General features: G+C 41.6%; 1 protein-coding gene across 1 annotated transcript in view; it reads right to left on the bottom strand.

Annotated features, from left to right (window-relative positions):
• The window catches only part of LOC138671134 (uncharacterized), an 81,028-nt gene extending 67,806 nt beyond the window's left edge, over nucleotides 1-13,222 (bottom strand). The window contains exon 1 of the mRNA XM_069759067.1: nucleotides 12,908-13,222. The gene's annotated coding sequence lies outside the window, so the exon portion shown is untranslated. The remainder of the gene's footprint in view (nucleotides 1-12,907) is intronic.
• Nucleotides 13,223-13,663: the final 441 nt, after the last annotated feature.

Below are 13,663 nucleotides of genomic sequence, written 5' to 3' on the forward strand. Positions count from 1 at the left end.
CCCTGACACAGAGCCAGCAAATTTTTCTCTGCCTGATCCACTGAATTAGGTTCATCATAAAGCAATCCGAGCGCCAGAAAAAATGCATAATATCGCATAATGCAGGATCTCCTGGCGCAAGGGAAAATGCCCAGTCTTGAGGGTCGCCACGTAATAAAGAAATAATGATCTTAATTTGTTGAACTGGGTCACCAGAGGAGCGGGGTTTCAAAGCCAGAAACAGTTTACAATTATTTTTGAAATTCAGAAACTTAGCTCTATTTCCAGAAAATAAGTCAGGAATAGGAATTCTAGGTTCTAACACAGATTTTTGAACCACAATGTCTTGAATATTTTGTACTCTTGCAGTGAGATGATCCACACAAGAAAACAGACCTTTAATGTCCATCACTACACCTGTGTCCTGAACCACCCAAATATCTAGGGGAAAAGAAAGACAAAACACAGTGCAGAGAAAAAAAAATGGTCTCAGAACTTCTCTTTTCCCTCTATTGAGAAGCATTAGTACTTTGGGCCTCCAGTACTGTTATGAACTGGTGGTTCAGAAACACAATGGACCTGGTGGTTAAGAGCATACAAAGTGACCTGATAGTTACTAATAACATAGGACGAGCTCTGAGACGTGGGAACTCTGCTGACCGCAATCCCTAATCCTATCACACCACACTAGAGTTAGCCGTGGAGCGCTCCTGACCAGACCTAGGCGCCTCGGGCACAGCCTGAGAAACTAGCTAGCCCTGAAGATAGAAAAATAAGCCTACCTTGCCTCAGAGAAATTCCCCAAAGGAAAAGGCAGCCCCCCACATATAATGACTGTGAGTAAACATGAAAATAGAAACACAGAGATGAAATAGATTTTAGCAAAGTGATGCCCGACTTACTGAATAGACCGAGGATAGGAAAGATAGCTTTGCGGTCAGCACAAAAACCTACAAACAACCACGCAGAGGGCGCAAAAAGACCCTCCGCACCGACTAACGGTACGGAGGTGCTTCCTCTGCGTCCCAGAGCTTCCAGCAAGCAAGACCAAAATAGCAAGCTGGACAGAAAAAAATAGCAAACCAAGAAACACAAGCAGAATTTAGCTTATGCAGTGAAGTCAGGCCACAAGGACGATCCAGGAGAGAGCAAGACCAATACTGGAACATTGACTGGAGGCAAGGAACAAAGAACTAGGTGGAGTTAAATAGAGCAGCACCTAACGACTTAACCTCGTCACCTGAGGAAGGAAACTCAGAAGCCGCAGCCCCACTCAAATCCACCAGAGGAAGCTCACAGACAGAACCAGCCGAAGTACCACTCATGACCACAGGAGGGAGCTTGACCACAGAATTCACAACAGTGTTGGCTGGTCATCCGGGAATCTTTGGTACCAGAGATTTGGTGGCTAGATCCTTTTGGTGGCTGTCTTTGTCGCGGGATGTGCGTTCTTTTGTGCAGTCTTGTGGGACTTGTGCTCGGGCTAAGCCCTGCTGTTCTCGTGCCAGTGGGTTGCTTTTGTCCTTGCCGGTCCCGAAGAGGCCCTGGACGCATATCTCTATGGATTTTATTTCGGATCTCCCTGTCTCTCAAAAGATGTCGGTCATTTGGGTGGTTTGTGATCGCTTCTCTAAGATGGTCCATTTGGTACCCTTGTCTAAATTGCCTTCCTCCTCTGATTTGGTGCCATTGTTTTTCCAGCATGTGGTTCGTTTACATGGCATTCCGGAGAACATCGTTTCGGACAGAGGTTCCCAGTTTGTTTCGAGGTTTTGGCGAGCCTTTTGTGCTAGGATGGGCATTGATTTGTCTTTTTCCTCGGCTTTCCATCCTCAGACAAATGGCCAAACCGAATGAACTAATCAGACTTTGGAACATATCTGAGATGCTTTGTTTCTGCTGATCAGGATGATTGGGTGTCCTTTTTGCCTTTGGCTGAGTTCGCCCTTAATAATCGGGCCAGCTCGGCTACTTTGGTTTCGCCTTTTTTCTGCAATTCTGGTTTCCATCCTCGTTTCTCTTCAGGGCAGGTTGAGTCTTCGGACTGTCCTGGTGTAGATACTGTGGTGGATAGGTTGCAGCAGATTTGGACTCATGTGGTGGACAATTTGACATTGTCCCAGGAGAAGGCTTAACGTTTCGCTAACCGCCGGCGCTGTGTGGGTCCCCGACTTCGTGTTGGGGATTTGGTTTGGTTGTCATCTCGTTATGTTCTTATGAAGGTTTCCTCTCCTAAGTTTAAGCCTCGTTTCATTGGTCCGTATAAGATTTCTGAGGTTCTCAATCCTGTGTCGTTTCATTTGACCCTTCCAGCTTCTTTTGCCATCCATAATGTATTCCATAGGTCATTGTTGTGGAGATACGTGGCGCCTGTGGTTCCATCCGTTGATCCTCCTGCCCCGGTGTTGGTTGAGGGGGAGTTGGAGTATGTGGTGGAGAAGATTTTGGATTCTCGTATTTCGAGACGGAAACTCCAGTACCTGGTCAAATGGAAGGGTTATGGTCAGGAAGATAATTCCTGGGTCTTTGCCTCCGATGTTCATGCTGCCGATCTGGTTCGTGCATTTCATTTGGCTCGTCCTGGCCGGCCTGGGGGCTCTGGTGAGGGTTCGGTGACCCGTCCTCAAGGGGGGGTACTGTTGTGAATTCTGTTGTCAAGCTCCCTCCTGTGGTCATGAATGGTACTTCGGCTGGTTCTGTCCATGGGCTTCCTCTGGTGGTGGTGAGTGGGGCTGCGGCTTCTGAGGTTCCTTCTACAGGTGACGAGGTTAATTCGTTAGCTGGCTGCTCTATTTAACTCCACCTAGATCATTGCTCCATGCCACCTGTCAATGTTCCAGTATTGGTCTAGTTCACTCCTGGATCGTTCTTGTTACCTGTCTTCCCAGCAGAAGCTAAGTTCCTGCTTGTTTTTCTCTGGTTTGCTATTTTTCTGTCCAGCTTGCTATTTTGATTGTTTTCTTGCTTGCTGGAAGCTCTGGGACGCGGAGGGTCTTTTTGCGCCCTCTGCGTGGTCTTTTTGTAGTTTTTTGTGCTGACCGCAAAGTTACCTTTTCTATCCTCTGTCTGTTCAGTAAGTCGGGCCTCACTTTGCTAAATCACAGTCATTATATGTGGGGGGCTGCCTTTTCCTTTGGGGAATTTCTCTGAGGCAAGGTAGGCTTTATTTTTCTATCTTTAGGGCTAGCTAGTTCCTTAGGCTGTGACGAGGCGCCTAGGGAGCGTCAGGAGCGCTCCACGGCTATTTCTAGTGTGTGTGATATGTTTAGGGATTGCGGTCAGCAGAGTTCCCACGTCTCAGAGCTCGTCCTATATTATCAGTAACTATCAGGTCATTCTGTGTGCTCTTTACCACCTGGTCCATTATTGTCCTGACCACCAGGTCATAACAGTGCAGACCCATGCACATTTGTGGCCTGCTGGAGGTCATTTTGCCGGGCTCTGGCAGTGCTCCTTCTGTTCCTCCTTGCACAAAGGCTGAGGTAGAAGTCCTGCTGCTTAGTTGTTGCCCTCCTACGGCCCTCTCCTGGTGTACTGGCCTGTCTCCTGGTAGCGCCTCCAGCCTCTGGACACTACGCTGACAGACACAGCAAACCTTCTTGCCACAGGTCGCATTGATGTGCCATCCTGGACGAGCTGCACTACCTGAGCCACTTGTGTGAGTTGTAGATTCCGTCTCATGCTACCACGAGTGCGAAAGCACAACCAACATTCAAAGTGACCAAAACATCAGCCAGAAAGCATTGGTACTGAGATGTGGTCTGTGGTCAGTCCCACCTGCAGAACCACTCCTTTATTGAGTGTGTCTTGATAATTGCCAATAATTTCCATCTGTTGTCTATTCCATTTGCACAATAGCATGTGATTGATTTTACAGAAGTTTGATTTACTTGGAGTTATAGTCCGTTGTTGAAGTGTTCCCTTTTTTTTTTTTTTTTGAGCAGAGTACATATAATAATGGTGATGATTGAAGGGAATTAATAAATAGTGTAAGGGGGATATGGGGAACAGTTATGAAGGAAATAATGCATAATTCATAATTGTCCATACAGAAGATCTCGTCAATTGAGATGGAGACCAAAAGAGATTTGAAGCTGCAGGACAAGGATCCAATCAATCAAGGAAAAAACAGTGCCAACGAGGCAGGACACATGGACAAGAGGGCTCCGGTAGAAACGCATAGAAGGTGACTAGAAATAATATAGAGATTATATAGAGATTAAAAGTATTAATAAATACACAAAAAACATACCAAAAACATGTCCGTGCAAAACATATATGATACAAGTGAAGGGACCAAAAAAAGATGTAAAATAGATGTAAAGAATACAGTAATGTGCTCACATATTAAAAAAAATGTTTAAAAAGATAAAAAGGCAATAATAAATAAACAAATACGTAACTGGATGACTAGGTGGTCAGAGGAATGGAGTAAAACTGAAATTTTCATTCAAGCCATGAGGATATATGGTATTAAACATCCATATCCATTTGGTTTCTTTCTGTGCTAATTTTTGACTGATGTTACCTCCCGTAAAGAGGGAGTAATTTTATCGATGCCTCTTACTCTTAGAACTGATGGATCACAATTGTAGAATCATTTAGAATCTTGGAGATTGTTTTGAGGATAGAAAAATCTTCCTCATTCTGCGCAGCAATGATGCCATTGACATGCTCTTGTACTCATATTTTTAATTGTCGAGTAGTGAGGCCAAGATAAATTTTTGGGGCAGGGATATATAGCATAATATATAACTGCTTTTGTTTTGCATTTAATAAAATGATTGATAGTGAAATCCTTTGATCCTGCAGAATTGCTAAATGTATTAATCCTGTCAATGTTGGGGCAGGCAACGCTATGGCCACATGGAAAACTTCCTTTCTGTTGTTGAGTCTGAGTTAAAAAAGTTTTATGGTCATTTTGATAGTGACTTCTCACTCGTGTGTCCCATATATTTTTATGATGGCAGAAGGTGAAACTGTTGAAAGATATGCAACAGATACCGACTTAATTGTATGCAGGAGGAGTTTACACTTTTCTGACAGTAGATGGCGATGTTGTTACTGATATATGCCTAGTTCAATGTAATGCATATACTTGTTTCACTTTCTCTCTGGTAAAAGGTCCTTTAGACTTCCTGTTATGCTGTATTAAGAAGCTGATGCATGTACCTCATGTTCTGTGTAGATAAAAGTTAAATTACCCCATATTATCTACTCTCACAAGTTTCCTCTGTGACCAAACTATGCAACAGGTTATGGGCCCAGCATAGAAGAAAAAAAGACTTGGTGAATGCAAAAGAATGCTTCAGAGCAATTCTCTTCAAACAAGAAAGACAAATACGGTAAGTTAAAGATGAGCAGCAGTTCAGAGCTGAGACTCACAGTAGCTAAGCTGAACAATGAGAACTATCCGTTATGGAAGTTCAAAGTGGAGATGTTATTGTCTAAAGATGATTTATGTGAGGTAATCACTACAGATAGAATCACAGTGAGTAACAGTGTAACATTCACTGAAGATCTAAATGATCTAAACATCTGATGAGAAAGAAGTGGAAATTGATAAAAATCAAAAAACTGAAAGTCAAGAGATACAGCTCCATACAGACGCAGAACCATGACGCTCAATAAGAGAAAACAAGGGAAGACCACCTCTACGTCTTTCATACAAGGCAAGTACAAATAAAATTTAGGAACCTAAATCTTGGGCGGACATATCTCAACTTTCAGAAGAAGAGGCCAAAAAATAGATAAAGGCTGCAGAAACAGAAATAAAATCCATGCATGATTCAAAGACATGGACACTGACAGAACTACCAAAAGAAAAAAGGCTATAGGATATAAATGGGTTTTAAAGTAAAATACCAAGCAGATGGCAGAGCTGATCGGTACCGAACAAGACTCGTAGCTAAAGGCTATTCTCAGAAATATGGAGAAGACTATGATGAGACATTTGCTCCAGTTGTCAAACACACCACAATCAGAACTTTGTTTGCAGTTGCAGCTACGAAACAAATGCAGTTGAAACATCTGGATGTAAAGGCAGCATTTCTGAATGAAGACTTAACAGAAGACATTTACATGGAACAACCCCCAGGATTCAAGAATAAAAGGAAACCAAACATGGTTTGTAAGCTACAGAAAAGTATATATGGTTTAAAACAAGTCGCTAAAGCATGAAATGTTAAAATCACAGAAGTACTCATAAATAAACATTTTCAAAGAAGCAAAACGGATCCTTGTCTATATACCAAGAGACTGACAGACAGATGTATCTATGTGCTGATATATGTGGATTATATGTTAGTTTGTTTTGAAAAAGAAAGGGATGAAACGGAGATAGTGAAAACTTTGGATCAACACTTTGAAATCAAAAATCTGGGAAATGTGAAACAGTACCTAGGAATACAGATAGAAAGAGAAGTAGACCGGAATTTCCCTCTTAATCAAGATCACAAAAAACTAATTAAAGCTGCCAAAAAGGAAACAGAGAAGCACATTGCTAAGGAGAGTAAAACTAATCCCAAACTGTTCTTCAACTATATCAATAGTAAAAGAATAAAAACTGAAAATGTAGGACCCTTAAAAAATAGTGAGGAAAGAATGGTTGTAGATGACGAGGAAAAAGCTAACATATTAAACACCTTCTTCTCCACGGTATTCACAGTGGAAAATGAAATGCTAGGTGAAATCCCAAGAAACAATGAAAACCCTATATTAAGGGTCACCAATCTAACCCAAGAAGAGGTGCGAAACCGGCTAAATAAGATTAAAATAGATAAATCTCCGGGTCCGGATGGCATACACCCACGAGTACTAAGAGAACTAAGTAATGTAATAGATAAACCATTATTTCTTATTTTTAGGGACTCTATAGCGACGGGGTCTGTTCCGCAGGACTGGCGCATAGCAAATGTGGTGCCAATATTCAAAAAGGGCTCTAAAAGTGAACCTGGAAATTATAGGCCAGTAAGTCTAACCTCTATTGTTGGTAAAATATTTGAAGGGTTTCTGAGGGATGTTATTCTGGATTATCTCAATGAGAATAACTGTTTAACTCCATATCAGCATGGGTTTATGAGAAATCGCTCCTGTCAAACCAATCTAATCAGTTTTTATGAAGAGGTAAGCTATAGGCTGGACCACGGTGAGTCATTGGACGTGGTATATCTCGATTTTTCCAAAGCGTTTGATACCGTGCCGCACAAGAGGTTGGTACACAAAATGAGAATGCTTGGTCTGGGGGAAATTGTGTGTAAATGGGTTAGTAACTGGCTTAGTGATAGAAAGCAGAGGGTGGTTATAAATGGTATAGTCTCTAACTGGGTCGCTGTGACCAGTGGGGTACCGCAGGGGTCAGTATTGGGACCTGTTCTCTTCAACATATTCATTAATGATCTGGTAGAAGGTTTACACAGTAAAATATCGATATTTGCAGATGATACAAAACTATGTAAAGCAGTTAATACAAGTGAAGATAGTATTCTGCTACAGATGGATCTGGATAAGTTGGAAACTTGGGCTGAAAGGTGGCAGATGAGGTTTAACAATGATAAATGTAAGGTTATACACATGGGAAGAAGGAATCAATGTCACCATTACACACTGAATGGGAAACCACTGGGTAAATCTGACAGGGAGAAGGACTTGGGGATCCTAGTTAATGATAAACTTACCTGGAGCAGCCAGTGCCAGGCAGCAGCTGCCAAGGCAAACAGGATCATGGGGTGCATTAAAAGAGGTCTGGATACACATGATGAGAGCATTATACTGCCTCTTTACAAATCCCTAGTTAGACCGCACATGGAGTACTGTGTCCAGTTTTGGGCACCGGTGCTCAGGAAGGATATAATGGAACTAGAGAGAGTACAAAGGAGGGCAACAAAATTAATAAAGGGGATGGGAGAACTACAATACCCAGATAGATTAGCGAAATTAGGATTATTTAGTCTAGAAAAAAGACGACTGAGGGGCGATCTAATAACCATGTATAAGTATATAAGGGGACAATACAAATATCTCGCTGAGGATCTGTTTATACCAAGGAAGGTGACGGGCACAAGGGGGCATTCTTTGCGTCTGGAGGAGAGAAGGTTTTTCCACCAACATAGAAGAGGATTCTTTACTGTTAGGGCAGTGAGAATCTGGAATTGCTTGCCTGAGGAGGTGGTGATGGCGAACTCAGTCGAGGGGTTCAAGAGAGGCCTGGATGTCTTCCTGGAGCAGAACAATATTGTATCATACAATTAGGTTCTGTAGAAGGACGTAGATCTGGGGATTTATTATGATGGAATATAGGCTGAACTGGATGGACAAATGTCTTTTTTCGGACTTACTAACTATGTATGTTACTATGTTACATGATTCAAGACATAATCGAAACATTTGGATTGAAAGATGCAAAACCAGTAAAGTCTCCAATGGAAACCAGCTACAGTATCTGAAGGAAATAAATAGTGAACAGAATCTGTTACCGAATAATGAACAATACAGAAAGGCAATGGGAAAATTATTATATCTTGCGACTGTTACAAGGCCAGCCATTGCAGCAGCAGTGGGAATTTTGAGCAGGAAGGTGTCAAAGCCAAACAAAATGGAATGGAATGGAATGCAGTGGAAAGAGTAATCCCTTATTTGAAAGGCACTAGCAATGTTAAACTGAAACTACCTGCAAGTGAGAAATTAATTTTAACCGGATACATTGATACAGACTGGCTGGAGATCCAATTGACAGGAAATCTAGCAGTGGCTTTCGTGCTCTCAGGTGGACCAATTAGTTGGACTAGTAAGAAACAATCTATAGCAACACTGTCACTGACAGAAGCAGAACATGTCGCCGCAGCACATGCCAGTCAAGAAGTTCTATGGTAAAGACAACTTCTAACAAACTTAGGGCAACAACAATTGGGAACAACAAAGATGTATGAGGACAATCAAGGATGTCTAGTTCTTGATGGAAAGATTTAATCCAAGAACTAAACACATTGATGTAAAGTTTCATTTCTTAAGAGATTACCAGGGACAAGGAATCCTAAATTTAGAGTACTGCCCAACTTAAGATATGTCATCAGATATTTTTACAAAGTTATTGAATGCTAAAAGACATCAGAGACTGATGAAGAAATAAGGCTTAACTGAATAAGTCCTTGCTGTTGAGAAAGCGTGTTGACAGATATGCAACAGATACAGACATATTTGTGTGCAGGAGGAGTTTACACTTTTTTGACAGTAGATGGCGATGTTGTTACTGTTATATGCTTAGTTGAATGTACAGCATGTACTTGTACTTTGGTTTCACTTTCTATCTGGTAAAAGGTCCTTCAGACTTCCTGTTATGCTGTATTAAGAAGCTGATGCATGTACCTCCATGTTCTGTGAAGATAAAAGTTGAATTACCCCATATAATCTACTCTCACAAGTTTCTTCTGCGACCAAACTATGCAACAGATACTTGGTTCTCTTGAGAGGTTTTGGGCTAATGTCTGATTCATTTAGAGAATAGGCCATGCCTTTTTAAGTGAATTTCTCATTGTTTGGGCCTGGACATGATAATTGGTAATGGACCGAATTTGAATCAACAGAGATGGCCTGTGGGAGGAATATAGTAAGTAATTCCTTGTAGAATGTTTTGCTCTTTTAAAATTTTGATGGCCATAGCTACGGTTGATAAATCTTGCTGCGAGTTCTTTGGCCTGCATATCAAAGTCTATGTCTGTAGAGCAGAGACATCTAAGTCGTAGCAATTGGCCCACTGGTATAGAGCGAATCAAAGCTGCAGGGTGAGAGGAGGATGCATGTAGGAGTGCATTTGTTGAAGTCGGTTTCCTAAAAAAGTCAGTTTGGAGAATATTACTCGAGTCACGTTTTACATTTACGTCCAAAAATTCAATACGATTAGCATTGTGATGGTACGTCAAGTATATTCAAATCATTTGTGTTCAGATGGGACATAAATTCATCTAAGGTTTCAACTGTACCCTACAAGATGAAAAAAATATCATCCATGTACTGTACTACTTAGCTGTTAGTGACCATTACCATGGATACATAGTGAATCAGAAGAACTATCCTACATTTCTATTTGGAGATACTTTCTAATACAAGAGAAAGAGAGAAAAGAAGCGCAATAAATGTGCACACTCAGCTGTGATTAGAAAATGTGAACAATGCTTTATTGAGGCCGAAAAACACAGTGCCTATACATATAAAAACATTTAAAACAGCATGTAAAAACATACCCAAACATATCACTACCGTACCCTCTGGATAACGGAATACGGTCAAAAAGCAGACCCCATAGAGAGAAATAATCCCTCAAGACAAGATGGTGAGTATATAGACAAGATGTTTTAATAAATGGTACACACAAAATGCTGCAGGGCATGAAAATCAAGGCTTCCCAATGGTAAAAGATATACTGAAATGAAGCTACCGCACAATAGCACAATATATGTGCCCCTTGTTTGGCATTGGAGGATTTTATATCTTAGATAATCTACAGGAGATGGAGGAGACTGGCCAGACATGATAGGGATCCAGGGGAAAGATCATGGATTTAGTGACAAAGGGGTGGGGCCATTACCTCATCAGCGTATGGTATATGGATCTCAGGGACACTTCTATTTAGATCTAGGGACTCATGGTTTTTTTTGGCTCAAATGGCCAGGACCTTATTGTCTCTCCTATAAGATATACATTTATTCTATCTCATAGGAGGGATCTGAGGGCGGTATCCAGAGGGTACGGTAGTGATATGTTTGGGTTTGTTTTTACATGCTGTTTTAAATGTTTTTATATGTATAGGCACTGTGTTTTTCGGCCTCAATAAAGCATTGTTCACATTTTCTAATCACAGCTGAGTGTGCACATTTATTGCACTTCTTTTCTCTCTTTCTCTTGTACAAGTATTTATTAGCGCATATGTAGCACCTGGCATCTATCATAGACGTTATTTCAGTGGTGCCCGCTCACATATTCTTTTTTTCGAGATATTTTCTAATATTATTATTATTATTATTACACCTACTACATATTGAAATAGGATCTTGGAGAAGGGAATACCCTATTATTGCTGTTTTGAAGGCAAAGAGAGGTCACATCAAATATTTATTTTATTTGGATTTTTCTTTTGTTCATTCACTTTGCATTTTGTTAACTAAAATAATAATAATAATATATTACTTACTGTGCATCATTTTTTCCACACCTGCCTAAAACTTTTGCACTGTACTGTGTATGGCAATATATCTATGATATAGAATCACTGGACTGACAATGTCTAGAACATACTATGATACACCCGTGATTTTATAGGGATCCAGTAAAATTCCTTTAGTTCTGCAGTTCATGGTCTGGAATACCAGATGGCTGTGGAAAAAATAGTTTCACACTAAACTGTAATTGCCGGATGATTCATGATTTTCATACATAAGATCAAGCACAGTGGCAAGCACAGGGAATAAAGCTGGGCATCATAATCCTAATGGATTGAAGTAAATCATATCTTTTTAAGCTCACAAATAGAGATGGGGCGAAATGTGGAAAACATTCATTTTTATCAAATCGGGCATGGCCCAATTTCTTATTACTGAACCAAATTGTCCTTAATTAAATTAATGAAGACTAAAATATAAATTAATAAAGTTAGCCTACTGTATCATGGCTCTATCTGTAACAGTTGTTGATAGGACTTCCACTTAAAGACTTTGTGCTGGTTAATTCCTAGTTGTGTCCTGGTCTTTACCTTTAACCCCTCTACAGAGATGTGGACTTACGCAAGGTCCCTGGGTTAAATCTTTCGAGTAGTCAAGGACCGATGAACTGGCAGGAAAAGTCAGGTCACTGGGTCAGACACAGGAGGGCAAACAAAGAACAAAATCGAAAGACAGAAGCATAGTCAGGGAACAGGCATAGGTCAGAATAAGGCAGGCTAAACAAGAACTGGATTATGGCCGTGAACCAGGGCTAGTAAAACTATAACCGACAGCACTTGGAGCTTTAATAGGGCATAGTGCTGTCCCATTGGCCAAAGCATTGCGCTGATGACTCCAGCTGGAGAGCACACACACCCATACTGCCAGACTAGACGACAGGTTCCAGTCACCCTAATCTCAGTGGCGGGACAGAGCCTGCGCCACCCAGAGGTTCCAGGCCTGATGTATCCTCCATCACCAGCACCACCCACTGAACGAATATGGCAGCATCTGGTAATAGAAGCCATAAAAGGAACAGGTCCAGTTGGACATGTAACATCTCTACTGTCTTACATGGCAGAAATACAGCACTATAATTGCAAATAAGGGAAAATTGTTTGCGGTCTCTTTACTGATAACACTATGTAGCAGATATGCCAGCAAAAAAAGGAATTTTTCAAGGCAACAACCTATTTTGATCTTTTTTTTATTAGGGTAAGGATTAAGATGGACTAGTAGTGATGCTCACTTTACAAGGCCTGGTTTTTCCATGTATTGGATAAGCATCCATTCCCTTTTCCCTGTAGTTCCTTTGGATGGCAATTTCCCATCTCTGACATATATGGCACATTCACAAGCTGCATATGAAGCGATGGCTGTGGAACCACCATGGTGCAGGGAGACTATCGTACACAAGATGAGGTGCAAACAACAAAGGGTAAATTTATTGGAAGGCAAGGAATGAAGTGGATGAGGAAGGTGCAAACAGGGTTACGCAATGGCAAAAAGATAATTTACAAGAGTTGTATTCTTTAGCTGGGCTGTCAAATAGCACGGTGCTCCAACTATTACAGAATCAATATTGGTCACACAAGCAAATGCAAACAATAAACGCAGAATGATGCTACTCTACCTATAGCCTCCCTGGCCTCTCCAAGCATGCCACACGGCTGCCGTGTTCTGTCTGTTGAAGCCTACATGGCCCTGACATGTGCACAAAACAGGAACAAACTCACGGTGATGTTGGGGACTCAGATCCAGTCCCGGGGGCCCCCAACAGTCTAATACGGTGGTGCGCATGGCTCTCTGCCAGATCCGTGATACGTGGTCTTCTCCTTGCTTCTGGGTCCAGCAGGTGCTCCTGGAAATTGTAAATCCCTTTCTCGGTATCTTCGTGGCTTCTCAAACTAGCACAGGACAGCCACCCTTGCTGCACCCAAAGAGTCTGTCCAATTTCACAAGTCCACTCCGTCCGAGGCTGTGGGTCCTCTCTCACAGCTACAAGCACAGACGTTCTCTGCAGCAGCTTTTCTCACACACTCTAAAGACTCAAGCCTCAGCACAGGGCAGTTCATTCACGCAGTCTATTGCAGGGGGAAGCAGAGCATTCCATCACACCCGACAAGGGGGTGCTGTCTCTTAAAGTGGCAGCGTGTTCCTTACTGTGCATAACAGCACCACCCTCTCTACACATAAATCCAGCACCCCTCTTTAAATGGAGAGGTGGCGACACATACGTGACTGGAAATTTTCAGGACTCCCATAGGAATGAACAATGTCGAAGTTATTTACCACCACCTATTTATTCCCAGCAGGTTGAATTAGGGCTCAAATTTTCAGGGTAGATACGGATACCAAGAGTGGAACACACATATTTTGGACAATTTTGTCATATCCACAATGATAAGTAATAAACATTTGAGATGGGAACACTTTTCTAACCAAACAATTTTGGCTAACTACTGGTTGTAAAATCCAGTGGATGAAATTCT

This window comes from Ranitomeya imitator, chromosome 3, assembly GCF_032444005.1.
Source record: "Ranitomeya imitator isolate aRanImi1 chromosome 3, aRanImi1.pri, whole genome shotgun sequence".
NCBI lineage: Eukaryota > Metazoa > Chordata > Amphibia > Anura > Dendrobatidae > Ranitomeya > Ranitomeya imitator.